Below are 23995 nucleotides of genomic sequence, written 5' to 3' on the forward strand. Positions count from 1 at the left end.
TTTGTTCAGTGTGGTTCACATTTTATTTTTTTAACTGTCCGAGTAAATGCCCCATAATGGAGGAAGCTTGAATTGTGATTATTTCATTGATCTATGCATGTGGGTCTAAGATAATGCTTAGAGGTCCTCACCCTTTCATTTCAGCTGCTTTTTGTGGATCTTAGCTGCTTTTAAGGTCAGCCTGACCATTTTGCAGAATCCTTCATGAGCACAGTGAAGGAATGAGGGGCTTAAGATCTATCCAAAGACCACACTGTGTATTTTCAGAGAGCCACATAAAACCCATCAACAATTTGTTAAATACCAATGTGCACCAGAGCTAATGCTGGGAACTTGTCAGAAACATAGGGATAAGTATATGAGTCATATAAGCAAAAGTCCTTGGGGAGATGTGGGCAGTGAGATGAGATAATCATGAGAAACAATTTGAGAATATTCTAGGAGGTAGGTCATTAAGTACTAAATTTTCTACTACAGACTTGAGGGGTCAAAGGGATTCAGAGTAATTGAAAAATATGGATGTATTCCTGTTCACAAAAGTTTTTGTGAAGGAGGAGAGAAAACCTGGTTTTTGAAGGATTATACTTGGTAGTTGGAGTTCAGCCAAGGGAGAGATTAACTTAGACAAAGCCAGGCAGAGAAAGAGTGATGTTCTGGTACAATTTTATGTTGATGAACTAGGGTGAAAATCTTTCAGTTTTTAGACGTCCAGTTGATCATTGAGATGGTTCATTGATGGCCACATATCCCCTTGGTAGGGTAGTAAACCCGCTCCTTCCGTTTCAACTTTTCCAGTCCTGTCAATCTCCTCAATTGCCTTCTCTTCCTCCAAGGTCAGTCTTTCCCAGGGATTCAGCTCCTCCACAGGCAGGTATTTGAACTTCAGGTGACATCACTTTAGTGATGTGAAATAGCATATTTATCAGGTATTTCTAGATCATCTAATCCAGTGATTCTCCCATTTTTGTGTAGATTACAGTCACTTGGAGGGCTTGTTAAATCTCAGAGGGTCCTACCCAGAGAGTTTTCAATTCAATAGGTCTGGGGTCTTGGTCTGGGACAGAGCCAGAAAAGCTTATGTATTTAACAGTTCCCTGGTGATGCTGGTCCAGGGACCACACTTTGAGAATTACCAGTTTAAATCCATCATTTCGGTTTACAAATGAAGAAACTGAAGCCCAAGGAGTTCTGAGTTCAAAGAGTGCGTAAGGAGGCAATTACCCACCACCTTTTCACTGCCTACCCTGTGGCAAGTCCAGCATAATTCCCAGTTCCTTCAGGGCAAGTCTGATTTGGATTTTAATTGTCTGAGAACTAAGCTTCTTTAATCTCAGTGAAAATTCCTGCATATTTAGGAACAGATCTGCCCAGAGGCAGGAGGATAAACTAGCTAACTTTGAGGCTTTTAGGGCTATGAAAATGTTACATTAATAAAATAATTTTTTTCTACAAATTAAATATTAATGTATTATGTTGCTGATTTTACAACCTGTAGGTGGCAGTGCCTTCCTTCTCTAAATACAGCTAGATATCTGAGCCGGTTCATTTCCTGAGGAGCTGGGAAGGTTACAGTGCATACAGTATCACAGATTAGGCCATCCACCTTGGCCGGGGACAGTTTCTCCATACACAGCAGAATCAGGTAAAGGATTTAGCACTCTGAGATCTCTACTGTCCCTGATTAATATGTGTGTGCTCATTTGAGTCCAACTCTTTGTAACCCCATGGACTGTAGCCCACCAAGCTCCTCTGCCCATGGAATTTTCCAGGCAAGAATACTGGAGTGGGTTGCCATTTCCTCCTCCAGAGGATCTTCCCAACCCAGGGATCAGGCAGATTCTTTATCACTAGTGCCACTTGAGGAGCCCGATGAACATGTGAGGTTTTATTCATTTCTGATGTTTTAATTTTCTCATTTTCTTGTTTAGCTGCTTACATTCTTATTCTCGCCCAAAGTTCTGAAACTTAAGACCTGTGAAAAGCCAAAAAGCCGGAGATATAGCAAAGTAGACCTGTTAAAATGCCATGAATTTACTGTGAGAGACCATTCTTCACTGGAGGGGTTTACTGCCCCCAAAGCACTCTTTTACTGGGGAAAGTTGGGGGGCAGAAAGGAAGAAAAAGAAAAATACGATTCTAGGAACCACATTGCAGAAATGCCTAAGGGAGGTTCAAACAAGTAAGTGATTGTTCATTAGCTGCTGTCAATGATTAAACATGAATTCCCCATTTACATATGACCCAGGACTTGCAGATGACCTGCTAGTACATGATTTCCATTTCTTCAGCAGTCACTGACACAAAGATATAAAATTCGCCCTATGTTCAATCTTAAGATGAAATGATCCTGTAAAAGGCTGAGGGGTGCACTTGCAAACATCCAACACTGTATACACACTTGTGCACTCTGCCTCCCAAAGACCCCAGGGCCCATCCCTTTCCCAATTCTGCTTCCCCTTGAAAAGCCACTGAACTGTCTCAGTAGCTTCCAGAGCCAAGAAGAGCTCTGAGCTGATACCTTTTGATCATTCCTTCCTATCTCCACCGAGAGAACCACGATTTCCTGATGCGGTCTTCTCCCTTTTAAGTCATGCAAATATCAATTAACTCCTTCTCCGTTAATTTCATTGGTTGTTCTAACATTCTATTATCATTTGAAGCTGTTGTCTCCAAGTTACCTATGGAATTGAGTTTAAACTCTCTGTTGGACATTCAAGAATGTAGGATTAGTTAGTTTCCTCCTTAATTCTTCAGCCTTGTCTCTATTTCCTCCTTTTCCCCCTGTACTTACTCTGGACCTCACATCATTTAAAAATGATTTTATGCCTGTTCTTTTGTATGTTCTGTTCCTTCTGAAAAATTCTCATTCATTTTTGAAGATAAACTGTCGTTTAGGGGAAGTATTTTCAGACTCCCACAAACTGTACCTTGCTCTTCCTTTAATACAGTGTTTAGCACATTATCGTGTAATTTATATGTTTATGTGTCAATCCTTACTCCTAGGCCCCTTGCCTCATTTTGTTCCACCACCCACTGCAGTAGGTTGGTCCCAAGATGGTAGCAACTGTCTTATTCTTCTTTGTTATATCCCTAAGACCTAGCATAGAGCTGGGCAGATAGTGGATGCTGAATAAACATGTGTGGGTTTTTAATCAATGAATCCTACTCAAGATGCTTCTGTTGTTTATTCAGGAGAAACTCTCATTTCTCAGTTTCAGCCTTTCCCCTTTCAATTCTCTATTATTTTGTTGTAAATCAACCAGTAACTTGAGTTCTACAAATGATAGAGTTGTATCAATGAAAAGACAGAAATGTTGAAGTGAAAAGCTTGCATGATGATAACAATTCTCCCCCTCCTCCCTCTCCCCTTCCCCTGCTCCTCCTCCTCCTTTTCTTGCTCTTCTTCCTCCTCCTACCACCACTACTACTGCTACTAAAAAGCAGACTCATCAATATCTTCAAATCTTTGAAAGTTGCTTGAATTCTCTTTCAGAATATTTACAGAAATTTTCATTTGCCTTTTTGTCTGCTAGATGAATTAACCTTTCATCAATCACCAGAATTCAAATAAATAAAAATTATTTATTTGCAACTGTTGGGCATGGTATTTTATTATCCATGGAACACAATATTGTGTTCTCCTTATTTTCATTGCAATAGCATGCTCTTTCTGATACTTTGTTAGATAGAGTACAGGGCCAAGCCTGTGGTCAGCACTAACACTGCAAACACTGTTTTTTAGAAGAAAATGCATTTCACATTTCAGCAGCTGACCTAAAAATGAACTTTTTGAACATGCCCTATGTTTTAATGTGAGAAACTTGGCTCTGCATATACATTTGGCATCAGTTTGTAAGAGTGGTCAATTCTTTCTTTTCATTACATGAACAGGGCAGAATATGGGGCTGAAGACATGTATACTTGAGACTGTGCTGGAAAATCTCTTATGACCCCCAGAAACACATCCTTGATAATCCCCAGTGCCATGTCCTTGTGTTTTCTGTGATAATGGGAACAAAATGGGAGAAACTGGGGTAAATAAGAGGCAGTCTTTTAGGAAAGGGCAATCTCCATGTCAGGAATACTGCAAAGCTGTCAAATATGGGTGAGGCTTGGTGATCCAGTTTAGAGAGTCCGTGACAATGACTGACAGAGCCTGCCATGCCCTCTCACTGTTGGCATCTGGACACATAGAAATAAGTAATATGAAAGCAAGATTTAACTTTAAAGAAGAAACCCACTGAATTGGCATTTGGCATTTAGCATCCAAGCATAGATTCCACATGTTTGGGAAATCAGTGAATTAATTTCTTCTAAACTTTCCAGACGGAGGTTATAAGGGAGTAGTGAGCACCACAAGGCAGCCTGCAGGACTTGTCAGGCTGGAAGATGAGCGTTCAGACTAGAGAGAGCGCACGAGGAAGTCTTAACAATGACTTGGGGAGAGACCCCAGACCCATGGACACAATTTCTCCCAGAAAGATCCATTTGGAGTAGGAATTAAAATATTAAACAGTACAAACCCAGTGACAAAGCTAGAGGACAGGTTTTATCCACAGCTGTTGCAGCCAGGTGGTATATTTGATAGTGTTATATGAGAAATCACTATAAAGAACTTCAGAGTGTGCAGGAAGAGCTTTCTAGATAACACTCATGTTAGAAATTATTTCCTTTTCATCCAAAAGTTAAGATAATTTATTACACCTTCCCCCATAGCAGAGCAGAATAGAAGGCATTTTTAGAGCAATTATTTTCAGAAACATTTTCATATTGGGGTAAAATAAACCTGGAGAACTTCAGTGTGGCGTATCTATGAAGTAATGAATAGTAGAAGCACATTAAAACACACAAACAAATAAATAAAGCTCACATTCTTTGAAGACTGACCTCAAAGCTTTGGTAACTGCATTGAAAAATATTTGTGTTATTTACATACATACATATGGAACCCATTAGGCTCCTCTGCTCATAGAATTCTCCAGGCAAAAATACTGGAGTGGGTAGCCATTCCCTTCCCCAGGGGATCTTGCTGACCCAGGGATTGAAACTGGGTCTTCTGCAGGCAGACTCTTTACTGTCTGAGCCACCAGGGAAGCCCATAATTTTGTGTGGTTATAGGTAATAAAAATAAATGAATATATTAGAATATTCCCATTTATTTTTATTAAACATAACCATGCAACATTATATATATATATATATATATAATTTAAACTGTGGAAAGTTTAAAGAGCAATGATGAAATGAACACCAGTGGACTCACCAACAAGCTTAAGAAACATATCTAAGGACCCTGTGTGTTTATCCTGCTCAGATCCCTTGCCTGCCTCCTAGAGCTAACCACTATCTTGAATTATTTTTCTTATTCTCTTGTTTTTCTTTAGTGTTTACCAAATTTTTTTTTTTTTTTTAGTGTTTACCAAATTTATACCTCTAAATTGTTTAAACTTTATGCAAGTGGTAGACAATACTGTATACATTCTCCTGGAACTTTCCCCCTGTCATCTTTGTGCTTTGTGAACTCTGTTTTACTGCTATGTGGTATCTCTTGTAAGACTGCACCACAGTTTGCTCCTTCATATTGTTGTCAATAGACATTTTGGCTCTTTCTAGGAAGTGCAATGCAGGCTTTTAGGTACATTCTTGCTCTTGGTTTCTGGGAGCACACGTGCGGGTGTCTTCCAAGATCCAAACAGTGATGTTGTAGGAAACAAACATCTGCCACCTGATTAGGTAATGACAGATTGTTTTCCTTCCAGCATGGTTTACACTTGGCCAGCAGTGTATAGGAATTCTGATTGTTCTACATTCTCTTCAACACTAGTTATTGCCAAATTTTACATTTTTGCTAGTGTGGTGAGAGCAAAATATTTGTGGTTTTAATTTAGATTCTCTTTTGATGAGGTTGAACATATTTCATATACTTTCTGGCCATAAGTCTTTCTTCTTTCATGAAACGTCCAGCTTCTATGGAATTATTTGTTAACTTTATGGAGTATTTAAATATGCAGTACCCAATAATTTGTCAGTTATGATGTGTGGCAAATGTCTTCTACTTGTTTTGATTAAACTTTAATTTCTCATAAAATTATGCTAGCATTTCCACCATTTGTTGTATGCATGTGCAGGGTTAGCTCTATTTGAATGGAAAAGTACATTTCTATAGCAGTATAACAAAGCTATTTTATATCCTAATGTCTGTAGTAACAGTGCTTTATACATTTGGTTATAATAGAATCTGAATAGCTAGGGCTTTGTCTTCTTCTTGCACATCCTATTGAAAGAAAACTACTGAAAGGAAGCATTTGCTTGGTACTGTTGGTTGTTCTGAAAGAGGAGAAAAATCAAGCAAGCTACTGGCCATCCTCATTTGCTGGTGAGTAGCAGTTCTCTCTCAGCTCTGGACTCTTGGTTTCCACTTCAACATCCTTACAAACTCCCAAAGACGGAGAAAATAAAAGATAGAGACCTAATATCTGGAAGACTGAAACAAATGATAATGGTTAGTATGTTCATATCTACCTTCTACACTTGCTAAACAGCCTATAATTCTCTCTGGTACCACTTACCACATTCAGCACATCACTTACCATTATTCCGACATATAAATTGTTTGTTTAATAACAGTTTTCCCCACTCCACCCCAGACTATAAATTGCCACGAGTGCAGGCATTTGTCTTCATTTGTCATAGTGCCCTCAGCACCTAGGACTCTACCTAGCATCCAGCTGTCTTCAAAAAGACACCTGTTACATAGGTGAAATAGCATATCTATTTTACTCATCCTGCTTCTTTCTGTTTTCTGTGTTTGATATCTATTTTTTGCTGTTTGAAAGGATGATATTGCTCTACATTATGTCAGATATATATGTACTTTGATTTTCTGCTATGTTCAACTTGTTTACACAAAAATCAATGGCTTAGACAATGGTATTGATAACATCCTGATCAAATACACACACTCATATAGCTTGGAGGGATGGGGATTATGATTGCCTGAGGCTATCAATATTGGGTCTAATAAACACAAATATAAAGCTCTTCAGCTGGGTACAAAAAAGAAACAACTGTGCAAATGGTAGAGAAAAACGTGTGCTTCAGTGGCAGACTATGCGTTATTTAGGACCCATGATTCTGAATTATCTGATTCTGATTCTGTGGAGAGTCTGCATCTTTCATTGCCTTTGAACTATTTTACAGTTATGTGAGTTGTATTAATAGATAACTGATAGCAGTTTAAAGTAATCCTTGTCTATAGACTTATCAATGCAAATAAATTTTGTCTGGTAGAAGCTCAGTTGACACTGCAGATTCACTAGTTTTGCACATATTTGCAAATTTATTTCAATATTCCTGATCTATAAGTGTGTCCGTTCTTTGGATTCTCCTTTGAATGAAAAGTAACATCTGCTGGGTTCCCTTATTAGATAATGAGTTAAATAAAATCTTCATTTTATATTTATGTGAGAATCATAATTTTATCTTTCTTTGAAAGTTATTCTTTAACAAAATAGAGAATGGGAAAAAAACTTGGGTAGAGCATACAATATGTGCAAAAGATTTGAAATCTAAGTTGACAATAAATTCAGTATGTCATTAGTGTAGTGTGGCTGTTGCTTTGGTTATTTGGATATTAAATACTTAGTTTAAAATCACTATTCTGAGATTTTAAACACTGATCAACTTTTCTTATTTTTAACCCAATAACTGATAGTTTTGATAATTGTTGCTATAAATCATGTTTTAAAATCTTGTATAGCAAGCCATTGTAATTATCTTTTTTAAAAGAACACTTCAGTATTCTTGATAGCTTATTCTTCTAGATGAATTACACTGAGAGTTTGTCAGAGTCTATAATGTATTCATTTGAGATCTTGGTTTTGCATAAAATCTATAAATATTTGCTTAGGACTTATTGTCATTACTACTATATATGGTCTTTCCAACAAGGATCAATATATATCTCTCAAATTATTCCTCTTATCTTTTATTTTTCCCACTATGAGTTTTAATTTTTATTGGAATAAGTAACTCATTTATGTCTTGAATTAAATAAATATGCATTTAACCATTTCAGTTATAATATAATCTTTTTATTTTATTTTGTCTCTAGCTATTTGTAATGGGTCTAAAAGAACACATTTAATTGTTATGTTTATTTTTTCTAAAAAGTTATTATCAAACTTTTGGGAAATTTTATTGTATTTTTCTCAAACAAATATCATCAACATTTCTAGTGTTATGTCTTTAAAAAACATCCTTGTTTTGAAAATAGTCTCATTCATCCTGGAAAAAGACAAAATAAAAAAATTTCAGGTTTTCCTTTTTTTTCCTAAACAATGCCTTGAATAAAAGATATTTTACTTTTAAGGTGCGGTTATTTTGGGACAAGGCAGTCAGAAACACCAACAAAGGTTGTAAGTCTTTCTAGTTCATGCTTGACAATAATTTGGATATGCCATGAGTTCAATATTTGTTTGTGTGTGTAGTGCAAGGCCCAGGAGTTTATCTACTAAAGGAGTATTACGAGATTCCACATCATCGCTTCAGTGTGTGAGTATCATGCAAAAGAGATTAAAAAGTTTGAAATTAAGATTAAAAGATAAACCAGAGTGAAGTTTTTCTTAAATATTAATGTATTCTATTTGTTTTCAAATTGTTCTTTCTTCCTTCTTGGTAGTCACCATCTGTCTTTAATTATCACTTTATTCAATTTCCTTTGAAAGTCCTTGGTATTTCCTAAATTTTAGTTGTTTGACCTTAAGAAATTCTGAAGCCCTTCCTAGCCTCTATTTCCTTATTTATAAAATGAGAATGAAATTTTTTTTTGCCTGTCTCCCTGGGTGATTGTTTGAATCCAATAAAACGGTTAAGGCACCATTTCCTTTGTAAGAGTGGCTGGCCATTGAGAACCATTTCAACTAAATTTAGCAAGAATATGTTCAATCTATTTCATGGCTGCCATGGTTCTATGTAATTTTGGAGGGGTGCGAATACAAATGAAATACAGAATAAGGTCCCTGTCTCCTAGAGAAATGCCTCTCAAATGTTAGTGTGCACCCAAACTCCCAGGGTCTTGTTAAATAGCAGTTTCTGATTCAGTTTGTCTGGGGTGAAGCCTGAGATGCTGTTTTTCTTTTCTCATAATTTAGCATTACAGCACTTGTTTATTGAAACTACTTCTCTGATTGGAGTTGTCATTACTTAGGTGTCCAGGTCTTTGAGGAAGAAAAACACACAACTTCTGTTGATTGGGTTACCCACAGAAATCCAGACTTGGTAAACAGTCAGAATCAAAAAGATTCAAGTCCATTCCCAACCAGGAGCACCATGAACATATGGTCACCTGGGGTGTGGACAGGGAAGCAGGGCCATTGCAAGCAGGAGGGGAATATGGGGCACAGGTTAGGAACGGGGGCATCCATGGGCCTGGAGGATAGTGAAGGCTGGAACACTGCACTGGGCGGGTCAGAGCACTGGAGCAGGAAGAGGAAATGAATCTTGGGCAAAAGTGCATCAAGACCTTTCCAAGGAAGACATTCTGCATTCCTGACATCCCCCTAAGGGATGCTGATGCTTCAGGTGACAAGACTGTTGCAGAAAAGTCATACATGTTAGAGGCAGTGATCAGGAAAACTAGGTATCATTAAATATCCAAATATGTAGAAAACTAGAAAAATCAGTGTGGGCCAGAGCATGGGAAAAGGTTTCATGGCCATGAAAAATGGACAGGATTCAACTTGAAATCCCTTTCCAATGTTGGTATGGAGACAAAGCAGGCTAAGGCATGCTACGATCTGTCACTGGAGAAAAACAGTGGCTTGATTTTTGAAACTTCTGTGGATCCATGCATTTTAAGATACTTAAAATGGCTTCTGAAAAAAATGTTGAAGGTACTTAGCCAAAAATCAGTGGTTTTAAGTTGTTGGAGCTCAATATTTTGTATGCAGGTATATTTGGAAGTTCAGGTCGCTCCTACATCCATGGAACATGTATGTGCACATGCCCTCTTACATTTGATTTTATCACCAATCAGGATATTTTCTGTGCTTCTCTGTAGACAGGTCACATGCTTTGTGTTTGTAGTATAGTTAAAGGCAGTATTTGGGCTTCACTAAGGACCAATTAGGTTTTCACAACAGATAAGCACTTGCTCCTACATGCTGATCAGCTTGCTCTGGGAAGAGTGAGTTACTGGATTATTATCCCCAGAGGTTTGTTGTTGTTGTTCAGTCACTAAATCTTGTCTGCCTCTTTGAAACCCCATGGACTGCAGCACGTCAGGCACCTCTGTCCTCTGCTATCTGCTGCAGTTTGGTCAAATTCATGTCCATTGATTAGGTGATGCTGTCTAATCATCTCATTCTCTGCTACCCCTTCTCATTTTGCCTTCAGTCTTCCTCAACATCAAGGTCTTTTCCAGTGAATCAGCTCTTCACATCAGGTGGCCAAGGAATTGGAGCTTCAGCTTCAGCATCAGTCCTTCCAATGAATATTAAGGATTGATTTCCTTTAGGATGGACTGGTTGGATCTCCTTGCAGTCCAAAGGACTCTCAAGAGTCTTCTCCAACACCACAGTTCAAAAGCATCATTTCTTTGGCTCTCAGCTTTCTTTATGGTACAACTCTCACACCCATACATGACCGCTGGAAAAACCATAGCTTTGACTATACAGACCTTTGTTGGTAAACTGATGTCTCCGCTTTTTAATATGCTGCCTTGGTTTGTCACAGACTTCCTTCCAAAGAGCAAGTGACTTTTAATTTCATGCTGCAAGTGGTCTGTAGCAAAGCTACAAAATTGCATAAATTTATCTTCAGTGCTCACTGATTTTTAGGTGCCCAATCTCTTGGGGATTCAGTGCCCATATACTTGTCCCTAATGGTCCTGATCACCCTCACTCTAGTTTCCATGCTCATAGCCTTTCCTGTAATCAAATGTGTTTCATCCTATGTCTGTCCCTTCAGAATGGAGCTATTCCATAAACTCATCTCCCCATAGGCCACACGTGAGCCCCAGACTTCATTAGAGGTGTTCATTCATTGTTCTCTGACCACAACTTCTGCATTCTGCTCTGAGCTTTAGCTTTCTCCTGGACTGCCCCTTCTCTTTCATTCTTTCAAGCCAGGCAGGACCTGACCATCTTGAACTCAGTTCAAATCCTGCCGACTTTGAAAGGTCTTCCAAAACTTCCCTGACACAGATCCCTCAGTAGGTTGTTGTGTGTCCTATGCATGGACAATTAATCATTTGCTGCTTTATTACTGTTTTTCTGTTGCTGTTTTCCATCATCATTTAGAACTTATATTCAGCTCTTTAAAACTTGACATCCTGGTTCCTCTGCTACAAAAGCTCCTTGAACTTAGAGTTTGGATCTTAATATGTTTTTGTATTTGTACAGAGTCTCACACAAGTCAAATGTTTTTAAAAAAGTTCTTTTTATGTGATAAACTAATTCTAAAATTTTCAGCATGATCATAGTGAATATAGAAGGCCATTCAGGGACTTCCATTGGCTTAGCCAAAGAGAATCATAACTTGAAAAACTTGGATAGGGTCAATGGAAGTCTTACTGATTCTCTCACAAATGTACCCCAAAGCTCTGGAGCCCCTCCTGTTGGGCTGGCCCTGTTACCATGGGAACTATGCCTTCAGCTTCAGTCCAGCTTTCAAGCTGCCAAATAAGAAAGGATGTGCATGTGTGCTAAGTCGCTCAGTCATGTCTGGCTCTTTGTGACTCTATGGACTGTAGCCCACCAGGTTCCTCTGTCCATGGGATTCTCCAGGCAAGAATACTGGAGTGGGTTGACATGCCTTCCTCTAGGGGATATCTTCCCAACTCAGGGACTGAACCCACAACTCTTTGATCTCCTGCATTGGCAGGTGGGTTCTTTACCACTAGCACCACCTGGGAAGCCCATGGGGAGGACATTTCTTAGGGCTCCTTGGCTCTTTCCAGTCCTATTCTCCACACAAGTAGGGGAGTGGTATCTCTCCAAGGAGAAGCACATGCTGAAGCTGGGAGATAAACTGCGCCTGCAGGCACGGGTGAGAACCCCGGGTGAACACTGGGAGAGGTGCTCCCAGCAAGGAGTCAGTGTCTGTGATGCATCCATCACTCACACTCAGCTTCTGTCCTCAGAACCCTCTGGCCTGTGACAGACACGATGTCGGGCTCTGTCTCCCATGCTTCTTTGGGAATTCTGGTCTTGGTGGCAACTCTGGTCAGCCATGCCTGGTTCTGTGTTTCCCTGAGAGAGTAAATACAGATCAGTCTCTGTGTGGTGTGAGCTAGGGCAGTGCGGGCTCTTGGCCTGGAGAGACAGCCAAGCTTCTATACACATGGGCTCCCTCCTACGTGACAAGGACATCAGCTTCAGGGGTCCAGTGCTGGCTTTGGATCACTCTTTTCCCATCCTTCCACCCTAAACCCTTCTATCATACTCTAGACCTAGTTGCATCACTGTGAAAAGCAAGACTTTAAATAGCTCCCTCTGATCATTAATATCTGACATACTTTCAGCTCTGAGAAACCACAATTGCCACCCAGGAAAATGACTGGGGAGAAGCCAGTTTTCTTTCCACTTTGTTCTCTGCTGGCACCCACAAGACCAGCGGGCCATCTTGCCCCAGTGAAGTCAGAGCCGGATTTTCATCCTTGTGGCCACATCCTGGCTACATGACCCATGGGCCTAGCTGTTCTTCCCTCTGCCCACTGTCTCACTGGAGCCTTGGAGGCTATTCCTAAAAAGAGAAACACTTGTAAATGAACTGCCTTCTTTCAGATGGAGGGACGGTCTCAGGGGATGGACTCAAAAGAATGAAGAAAGTGTAAGGAATTGAGACAAGAGATCGAGGCAGGTGGTTCTGGAGCCAAGAAGTAGTGTTCAGGTTGGTCACCAGTTTGCTGATGCCTCTACTATTCAAAAGGGTAAACCAGGGGGATAGAGGACTAGGGAAGAAGAGCTAGTAGTGAAAATAGAAGAGGGAGTTTCTGTCTTTGGGGAGCTTACACTCCTATAGACATAGGATATATTTGTGTATTAACTATGTATTTAATTAGGATGCATGTGTGCTTTCCTGAACAAAACCATAATCCTCTAGACCCTTGCTGTATACAGCCTGTACTTTAGGACATCACAACTCAAATATCCCATTTCCTTTATGATGCTTGATCTTAAATGCAATAATGATGAAGTGATTATCCAACCACAGGAACCTTATTTAGAGATTCCTTGGGATGATCTGAGAGATGAGAAATTTTCTCTGCCCACCTCCTTCTGTCCCCTTCAAAACATGAAATCTAACCCACCACTGTTTCACCCACCACAGTTTCGGAAACTGAAATTGTATGTTGGGTCTTTTGAGGATATCTCAAAGATATCTTGTTTCCTGAAGTCTTTAATTAAAAGGCAGTGTCTTATAGACAAGACAAAAAAAAGATTATTCAGAACTATTTAGGTATTTGGAAAATGGTATTATTCTCCCTTAGTAACTCTGTAAACCCAAAACCAAAATAATTCCCACTTTAGTGTAATAATTAAATGTGAAAAGGAAAAAAAATGCAACTCATTAAAATGCAAGAAGAATATAAATAAATGTTTACTTATTCCGGGCCAGAAAGGCCTCTCTAAAGCAATAGAAGAAAATATGACAGAAAAAAGTAGATTTGACTACATAATAATTTAAGAATTTGGTTTGTCACAATAGATTATGAACACTATTAATGATAAATGTCAAACTGGGGGAACTTGCAATAAATATGGCAAGAGACTGATATCATAAATGTATAAAGAGCTTTTCCAATCAATAGAAAGATCTCTAAGATCTCCACTGGAAAGCTGGTTAAAAAAATGAAGATGATGCACATGTGAATAAACATTCAATTTCACTAGCAATCAAAGAAATGTAAAATAAAGTGATAAGAATATACAATTTTTATGTAAGAAATTGACATTAAAAAACCAACCGATGGAACTAAGGTGACAGTGAAATCTCCAACTTGATGTCCCCTCCCTCTCAACAGAGCCTCCTGATTGGCTCCTCTCGCTACTCTGTCAGGGACTGAACTTGTCCTTCTGCATTTCTGGGTCATCCACTCCCATCAATGCTCTTGTCTTGCTTTCAGTGTGTATCTGTGTCCAGGGTAGTGCTGATAAGGAGGAACAGAGCATGGATGGGAAGGAAGTCTGGAATAACTGTGTCATATTTCTAGAGATGTTCTTTTACTCAGAATATTTCACACCTACTACAGGCCGAACAACCTTTTGGTTCTCACTGCCAAATTTAATAGACACTCAGTAGAGAATTGAAGGCAGAAGGAGAAGGGAATGACAGAGGATGAGATGGTTGGATGGCATCACCGATTCGATGGACATGAGTTTGAGCGGGCTCTGGGAGTTGGTGATGGACAGGGAAGCCTGGCGTGCTGCAGTCCATGGGGATAGCAAACAGTTGAACACTACTGAGCGACTGAACAGAATTGAGAGAATGACTTATACTATAGCTTGAAAGTCATTAACTCTAGCCTCTATAAATGGATATAGGTTACTCTCTGGGCCCATAACTGGTCCATTAGCCCATGCCTAGCTTCCCTTGATTCCTTCCTGGCTCGGCCTCCATGTTTGACATCTTTAATGTTGTCTTCATCACACTCTCTAGAATCTTAACTTTCTACTCTGTCACTTTGCTTTATCTCCCACCCCCAGGGACAGATTCCTACCTTCTCTGCTCCTTGCCTCTATTCCCTGCTGTTGAAGGACACAGGACCACAATGTGGCTATGTCCACTGCAACACATGTGCTACACAATATCGATTTCTTATTGATTTTCCTAGGCACTTCCCATAATGACTGGTCTAAACATGTTCTAATACACAGAAGGCTCTTCTTCCTTCTCTGATAATAACATTAATAATGTTAATAAACAAAATAAAACAACAATAATAGCAAATGCTACTATACCACTTACTCTAGTTCAGGCTATCCTATAATGTTTAGCAGTTATTCAGTCACTGAATTCTTCTAGTAATTCTATGAGAGAGCTAGGTATCATTGTATTTCCCATTTTACAAATGAGACAACTGATGCACAAGGAGTGAAAGGAATTTTCCCAGGACCATGGGGGGTGGGGAGGGTTTGGTCATGGTGTCACAGTTTGACACTGGGTAATCCAGAGACCTCTGGATCATATCTTCATATTCCCATCCCTTCTCTCACAGGAGACAATTTTGCTTCCTACATCACTGAGAAAGTCCATATAACATACAGGCTTTCTTACACATTTTCTCTTTTTGTATTATGGTTTTTGCTTGTTTGTTGAAACAATAGAAATAAATTTTGCACAGATTTGGAGGCCAGAAGTCTGGGATAAGAGTCTCAGTATAGTTGGGTTCTGGTGAGGACTGTTTCTGGCTTGCAGGTGGCTGCCTTCTCACTGTGTGTTGACATGACCACTCTTTTGTGCATGCATAGCGAGACAGCACAAGCTGTCTATAGTCTCTTCTTAGGAGGCACTGATTCTATCAGATCAGGGCCCCACCCTCCTGGCCTCACCTAATCCTAGTTACCTCCCAAAGACTTTGTCTCTGAATACCACCATGATATCCGGTCCTATCACTTCATGGCAAATAGATGGGGAAACAATAGAAACAGTGAGAGACTTTATTTTGGGGGGCTCCAAAATCACTGCAGATGGTGATTGCAGCCATGAAATTAACAGACGCTTGTTCCTTGGAAGAAAAGCTATGACCAACCTAGACAGCATATTAAAAAACAGAGGCATTACTTTGCCAACTAAGGTCCATCTAGTCAAAGCTATGGTTTTTCCAGTAGTCATGTATGGATGTGAGAGTTGGACTATAAAGAAAGCTGAATGCTTAAGAATTGGTGCTTTTGAACTGTGGTGTTGGAGAAGACCCTTGAGAGTCCCTTGGACTGCAAGGAGATCAAACCAGTCCATCCTAAAGGAGATCAGTCCTGGGTGTTCATTGAAAGGACTGATGTTGAAGCTGAAACTCCAATACTTTGGCCACCTGATGTGAAGAACTGACTCATTGGAAAAGACCCTGATGCTGGGAAAGATTGAAGGCTGGAGGAGAAGGCAAAGGATGAGATGGTTGGATGGCATCGCTGACTCAATGGACATGAGTTTGAGCAAGCTCTGAGAGTTGGTGATGGACAGGGAAGCCTGGCGTGCTGCAGTCCATGGGGTCACAAAGAGTCAGACACAACTGAGCGACTGAACTAAACTGAACTACCACTTTAGGGGTTAGGGCTTCAATATATGAATTTTGGGGAGGCACATTTAGTCCACAGCATTTGCTATTCAGTTGTGTATATTATGCTCAGTTCTCTATATTAAGTTTTAGAGCTGTCCTTGGCCCAAGCTCTATATAATTTGTCCTTGGGGGTGGGAGACAAAGCAAAGTGGCAGAGTATAAAGTTAAGATTCTAGAGGTGATGAGAACAACTTTAAAGATGTTTAAAGATGTTGTTAAAGATCATTAAAGACTTTAAACTTTAAAACATGGAGGTCCAGCCATTCTCTTCCCTTTATTTCAGACTAAGAAAAGAGCATTTATCACAGGAGGCAGGCCCCCCACCTGTGTCCTTGACCCTAGCTCTTTCTAAGGACTCAGATTTTGCTCTCCTCCCTTCTCAGTTCATCATCAGGTTCTTCAACTCCTCCTCCCCAGTGAAACTGTCCTTTCAAAGCCTTCAAATATGCTCTGATCTCCCTCATCCTGAGAGAGTTCTGAGCCCTCCTGTATAATGAACCTACAAGGCTTTACCTACTCCTGTCTACTTCTTAAAGTTATGTCCTTTATTCAGGTACTCATGGGATGTCCTCAGGTGCTGTCTCTGAGCTCCATGGCTGGTCTTGCATCTCATGACTCTTGGCTCCCAGGGACCCTGTGCCAAATCCAGTCCTGACGGTATTCAGGGACCTACTCTCCCAACACACTATTACTTACTCCTGCCTTGTCTCCTAGAGATCATGGCCTCTCAGAAACATAGCCCCTTCATCTCTCCACTTATTAATTAGCTAATTAAACCTGTTTCTTAAGTGCCTACTGTGCATCAGGCACTGTGGTAAGAATGAAGAATACAAAACAAATATGGCGGACCTTCAAATTGAGGCTTGCTCAGATGAAAAATAGACAATCATTAACTGTAATACAATAACTAATGTTTTGATGGAACACATATGTAATAGGCACCATGAAAAAACTCATTCTTATGTCATTTAAACTTCATGTGAAGTTTAAAGGTGAGGCAACTGAAGCAGAGAGAGAGGTTAGGTAGCTCACTCAAGATTATACAACTAAATGCAAGAACAGGAGCTCCAAGCATATTTCCCTTTTTAATTCCGCTGTGCTAACTACTGTAGATATCTCTCTAAGATAAAGTGGGAACCCGGAGACCAGAGGAACCAAATCTCTGAGAGGTGGGGGCCGTTTTGTTCACTGATGGTAACACTAAATCTGTGTCTTGGAGGAGAAATAGACATTTGCCCAGTGAACTGGAGGGTGAGCAGAAACACCAGGACATAGAATGGTGAAAAAAGATGATGGGACTAAGGGCTGCAAAAATACTCACAAAACGTGGATAAGCTATACGAGGAGAAACTTGGAGATGTGGTTCAAAATTTAGACAGCGGCTATATTGTAAAGAGGGCTTCCTTTGTGGCTCAGCTGGCAAAGAATCTGCCTGCAATGTGGAAGACCTGGGTTTGATCCCTGGGTTGGAAAGATCCCCTGGAGAAGGGAAAGTCTACCCACTCCAGCATTCTGGCCTTGAGAATTCCATGGACTGTATAGTTCATGGGATTGCAAAGAGTCGGACATGACTGAGTGACTTTCACTCTACTTTCATACTGTAAAGAGCCTTATAAATGAAAAAGTTTTAATTTTACATTTTAAGATCCTGATAACATTTGAAAAATGATAACATTTCTGAGATGTCCAAATACTCTTTCTCAAACTGAAACTGCTGCTGCTGCTGCTGCTAAGTCGCTTCAGTTGTGTCCGACTCTGTGCGACCCCATAGACGGCAGCCCATCAGGCTTCGCCGTCCCTGGGATTCTCCAGGCAAGAATACTGGAGTGGATTGCCATTTCCTTCTCCAGTGCATGAAAGGGAAAAGTGAAAGTGAAGTCGCAGTTATATGGAATGTGAATCAGGAATTTCCTGAATCGGTGCCTGTCTGATGAGCTTACTGCGTTAGCAGCCAGAGTATTTTAGCACCTTTCCTGACCTATTATTGCATAATTTCAGTGCCTTCCATCTTTCAGAAAGCAATTCTGTGATTTCTTGTCTAACTTAAGCCTTTTCCTCTCTGTACAAAGGGAAGATGACATAATTCAATTATCTGTTTTTTCTGTTTGGAAATAAGGCCAGAGATACCAACATCTCAAATAATTCTTTTTCTCTTGATTTCTTGTGCAACCAAATGGGCATGGGCTGAGTGGCTTTGAAGATACAGTTATCATCCTGGGTGGGTAGAGGGGAGCATAAAGCCAGCGGCACATGCACTGACCCCAGAGCACTGTGCCTCAGCATCCCCTGTGCCACTAACTAAACAGTGGACCTGACAGCTTTGGCACATTCAGCCTTGGGCTACAAAACCCTTCAAGCTGTTGTTCAGTTTTTAAGTCGTGTCCGACTCTTTGCAACCCCATGGACTGCAGCATACCAGGCTTCCCTGTCCTTCACCATCTCCCGGAGCTTGCTCAAACTTATGTGCATTGAGTCAGTGATGCCATCCAACCATCTCGGCCCTTGTCATCCCCTTCTCCTCCTGCCTTCAATCTTTCCCAGCATCAGGGTCTTTTCCAATGAGTCAGCTCTTCACATCAGGTGGCCGAAATATTGGAGTTTCAGCTTCAGCATCAGTCCTTCCAATAAATTTTTAGAGTGATTTCCTTCTAGACTGGCTTGATCTCCTTGCCATCCTAGGGACTCCCAAGAGTCTTCTGCAACACCACAATTTGAAAGCATCAAGGCTGACGGAGAAAATAAAGGCTCCCTGCTCTAAGGGTTGGTACTGATCTGTGCACTCCTTGTCAGCAGTGACTCACTCAATCCCATTTCTGTCCTCAGCACATGTTATGGAAAAGTTCTGCCTCTCTTCACCTTGAATTCATCATCAGTACAAAATATCAGTGAGATCTTTCCTATATGTTTTGGGAAATGGTGCTCAGTGCTATTATAGGCATCCAGTAACAAGGCATTTATTTATTCAGCATGCAGGAGAATGAGTTATTGCACAGTCATAAATTTTTTGGATGATTGAAAATTAACTCTCTCTTTAAAAAAAAAACTTTTAAATTGAAGTGTAGTTGCTGTACAATATTATATGCTACAGGTATACGATATAGTGATTCATAATTTTCAAAGATTATACTATATATTTTTTAAGAAATAGTGGATATATTCCCCATATTGTACAATATATCCTTTTGGCTTATTTTATTTTCAATTTTTTTAATTGGAGGAAGATTATAGTGCTGTGTTGGTTTCTGCCATGTGTGTGGGCTTAGTTGCTCAGTTGTGTCAGACTCTACAAGGACTGTAGCCTAAGGACTAAGGACTGTAGCCTGCCAGGCTCCTCTGTCCATAAGATTTTCCAGGCAAGAATATTGGAGTGGATTGCCATGCCCTCCTCCAAGGGATCTTCCTGACCCAGGGATCGAACTTGCATCTCCTGAGGCTCCTGCATTACAGGTGGATTCTTTACTGGCTGAGCCACCAGGAAAACCCTGGTTTCTGTTGTACAACAATGCAAATCAGACATAATTATACATATATCACCTGCTTCTTGAGCCTCTCTTTCCTTCTCCCATCCCAGCCCTCTAGGTCATGGCAGAGCCTTGTAGCTTATTTTACATATAATAGTTAGCATCTCTTTCTTGCCCCTCCCTGCTTCCCTCTCCCTACTAATAACCCTGTTCTGTTTTCTATATACCTGATTCTGCTGGGATTTTTTTTGCTATATTCACTCATTTGTTGTATTTTTAAGATTTCTCATATAAGTGAGATCATACAATATTTGTCTTTCCCTGTCTGAATTATTTCAGTAAGCATAAGGCCATCCAAGTCCATCCATGTTGCTGCAGATATCAAAATTTCATTCTTTTTTATGGCTATTAACTCTCTTTTGAATATCATTTGGGCAACAGCATTTCTGGAACATATTACATATGTGATGGGATAATGCATTTTGAGATATGCACTATGTTTTTCCTTCTCTGCTTTTCTCTTTTTTCCTTTCCCTTATCCAAGCAGGATCAGTTTTTTTTCATTGTCTCAAAGAAGGACTATGATGAGGTGGAAGGCAGCAATACACTGTGCATCTGTCCGGTTTTTGTGGTTCAAAGGCCCAGGTTCTTAGAACAACTTAGTGGATTAGGAGAGTGGCTGAAAGAAAGCAGACTTGGGCTGTGGAAACATGCATGAAGATGAATAATCCTTCAGACTGGAAATATATACACCCCAGGGCAGAGGAGGAGAAGGAAAAGCTACAGAGAAAGAAGGGGATGGGGAGAATGGGGGAATGGCAGGAGAGGAACAAAGAGGTAGAGAGACAGAGATGCAGACCTCCCTTGCCTGGACAGGAATGCATGAGTGCTGCCTCCAGAAGAGCCAGGCAGAGCTTTGCAGGAAGATCATTACTCTGCGGGACTGATGCCAAGCAGCAGTGAGCCAAGGATGGGTGAGGAGCAGAAGTGCTGAGGGCAACAGCGAGCTCACCCATGTGTGCAGGTGACTCAGGGACCCAGGGACCAACTCACCAGTGTTTCAACATTATTGACATCTCTTGGAAGCTTTGCCGTAACCTCAGAGTTATGGAGTCTAGGGTGGTGCTATGAAAACTTGAGGTTTGCATTCCTGATCTACTCAGTGGGATAAGAGCTCTTAATAGAAATATTGTGAACTAACAGACATTAAATTTTTTGCAAACCTTGCTTTTCTGAAGCATCAGGTAATCTCTTCCATGGTTGGGACTGGCTCACCATCAAGGTCCTGTGGATCTGTTGAGAAAGGAGCACTTTTACCCCCATGACAGTGTTGTAGGCTCTGGTGATTCTTCAGTTTTTGTGTCTTCTTTTTATTTTGTTTCCCTGTCCCCAGCCCAGCTTTTACTTCTTGGTACTTATCATGGGTACACATAGTTCTCCCTCTCCATTTTCCTCTCCAGATTTGCTGTCCTCGATGTGCTTTGGCCAGGAAGTCAGATAACGAACCTTAGAATTATACATAAAAGGAGAGGAAATCAGATCTGAGAGTCAGCTCATTTTCCTCATCTGCAAAATGAGGGAACTATAATAGATCATTGCTAAAGTCTAGTCCAGGTCTAACATTTTATGATTCCTCTGAATAAAGTATGGGAGCTTTTAGCCACCATTTTTGGAACATACACTTCTCCCATTTCCTGAATTTCAACCATGTTCTCAGGGGATGAGGTTGCTCTGTTTGTGACATCTTGAAAAGTGACATTATTTAACTTGGCATTTATTGCTCAATTTACAATTCATCCATTCATTTAAAAAGTTACTGAGCCTCTACTGTGTGTCCAGTGCTATAGTATATGATTGAAATACAGCGATTAATATACAATGACTTCCTCAAGGTGTTCACAAACTATAAAATTGATTCTCGATCTTTTCTGCAGTCATGGAACCCTTCAGGAATCTGATGAAAGCCCATTATGTTACAGGCTATTATTTATTGAGCACTTACTACATGCCAGGTTCTATCCCAATGCTTCAAAAGTAGCATATTTTATCCTCAGATATCTATAAGGTGTTATTATTATCTGCAGATATACAGATGATGAGCCACAAGCCCAAGGACACAAGGCTAATAAGTGTTGAGTACCAGAATTTACTCCTAGTCAGTGCAAGTCTAGAGCCTCATATGAGACTGCTGTGTTTCTGAAATTAACCACAATAAGAACAAGATAATAACAGCAACAGTTTCTGAGAATAAGTGCTGTGTACCAGGCCATGTGTAAAAGTCTCTATGTTAATTATTTCATTTAGTACTAATCCTAACATTATAAGCAGATACTTTTATTATCTGCCATTCGGTGTGGAACCTCTTGGCTTAAAATGGTTAAATAATTTGCCCCAAGGTACACATCTAGTAGTGAGGGGAGATGAGGTACAAAGTGCATTTTTGGTACAGTTTTAGATGGTTCATGAACTTCTTGTCCTCTGACCAAGAGGAAGAGACTGATAAAGAGTGTATTGATTTGTGGTAAGTGCAGGGAGTAGTTCTGTGGGAACAGCATAAATCATTCTTCAGGATCAGGGGCAACTTCCCAGAAGAAGTCATACTTGAACAGAGTGTAAAGGATAAATAGGAGCTTCTTAGATGTCCAGTGGTGGGGAGAAGGGCATCTGGGGTAGAGGGAAGAGTGTGTGCAAAGGCAGGGAGCCAGAGACTATAGCACGATCTGGTGGTCCAGTGGTTAAGACTCCACACTTCCCCTCCAGGGGGCCTGGGTTCAATCCCAGGTCGGGGAACTAAGGTCCTGCAAGCACCATCTGGTGAACCACAGTGATGAGTGTCACTGGGACTTGCTGTGTGTGAGGACAAGGCAGGAGAGAACGAGGCTGAGAAGTCAGGCAGGAGTTAGGTCACCCAAACCCCTGGTTATGAAGCAAAGGCATTTGAATGCTACCTGCTCTATGCAGAGCCACTAAGGGCTTCACCTGTGGGAGCAGGTTGTTGAAATGTGCACTGTTGAAACTAGGGTACAGGGAAAGCTAGAAGGGTGGCCCCCTGGATCAGAGCAAAGGGAAAGGTGAGTGAGGCTGTTGTGATGAGAGCCTGAGTTAAGATACTTGTGGTAGAGAGTGACTTGAGAGACATTTAGAGGATAAAAATCAAATAATGGTAGGAGTGAATAGGAGACTCCTGGGTAAAGCCTGGCTTGTCAGCTGCCTGGAACTAATCTAGAAAGATCATCAAAAGAACATGGAATATGAAATGAAGTAGAAAAAAATCATATTGACCAGTTTCACTTTGGGAGATTCCTGACTATAATTGATCTCCATGAACTACATGAGGTGGTTGAAATAGGCCTGGGAGGTCGAGTTTCCCAAGTAACCAACACCAAATTTTGTGGATTGAATTGTGTTTCCCTAAAATTCATCTGTGAAGTCCTAGTCTCCAGTACTTCCGAATGTGCCCTTATTTGTAAATAGGGTCATTGCAGGTGTAATTAGTTAAGTTAGGATGAGGTCATACTGCACCTGGGTGGGGTTTTATTCCAACGTGAGTGGTGTCATTTTAAAAGGGGAAAATTTGGGCACAAACACATCCACAGCGACAAAACCACACGAAGATGAAGGCAGGGATCGGGGTGTTGTCTGCACAAGCCGAGGAATGCCACAGATTGCAAGTGAACCACCAGAAGCTATCTGGAATGACACAGAATAGATGCTTTCTCATGGCCCCCAGAAGGAACCAACCCTGCCAATATCTTGATTTTGGACTCCCAGTTTCCAGAATTGTAAGACATACATTTCTGTCGTAAAGGCCATCCAGTTGATGGTACTTAGTTACAGCAGCCCAGGGCAGCTAGTGCAGCAAGTAACCATGTGTGCATGCTCAATTGTTCAGTCATGTTCTACTCTTTGTGACCCCATGAACTGTAGGCCATCAGGCTGCTCTGTCCGTGGGATTTCCTAGAGAAAAATACTGGAGTGGGTTACCATTTCCTACTCCAGAGGATCCTCCCAACCTAGCATAGATGGTCTCTAAACTTCCTTCTGAGGTGAGGGGGGGAGAGAGAGAAAGAGAGAAATCAACTGTCTGGATTTGCCCAGGACCAGGGGGATTCCTGATGCTGGGAAAGATTGAGGGCAGAAGGAGAAGACAGCATCAGAGGATGAGATGGCTGGACAGCATCACCGATGCAATGAACATGAACTTGGGCAAACTCCGGGAGATGGTGAGGGACAGGGAGGCCTGGCGTGCTGCAGT

At 40.7% G+C, this 23995-nt stretch overlaps 2 long non-coding RNA genes across 2 annotated transcripts in view; both read right to left on the reverse strand.

Annotated features, from left to right (window-relative positions):
• The window catches only part of LOC145512393 (uncharacterized), a 64784-nt gene extending 62146 nt beyond the window's left edge, over window positions 1–2638 (reverse strand). Inside the window, exon 1 of the long non-coding RNA XR_014058493.1 lies at window positions 2519–2638. This is a non-coding gene — a long non-coding RNA (uncharacterized LOC145512393). The remainder of the gene's footprint in view (window positions 1–2518) is intronic.
• An 8784-nt stretch (window positions 2639–11422) lies between these two features.
• Window positions 11423–23586, reverse strand: LOC145515014 (uncharacterized). The gene is made up of 5 exons (XR_014060630.1): window positions 23534–23586; window positions 23263–23430; window positions 21156–21246; window positions 20964–21033; window positions 11423–12251 (listed from the first exon to the last, which is right to left on the reverse strand). It is a non-coding gene; the product is annotated as an uncharacterized LOC145515014 (long non-coding RNA).
• Window positions 23587–23995: the final 409 nt, after the last annotated feature.

This window comes from Giraffa tippelskirchi, chromosome 7 (genome assembly GCF_054371585.1).
Source record: "Giraffa tippelskirchi isolate mGirTip1 chromosome 7, T2T-mGirTip1v1.2.pri, whole genome shotgun sequence".
In the NCBI taxonomy this organism is placed as follows: Eukaryota; Metazoa; Chordata; class Mammalia; order Artiodactyla; family Giraffidae; genus Giraffa; species Giraffa tippelskirchi.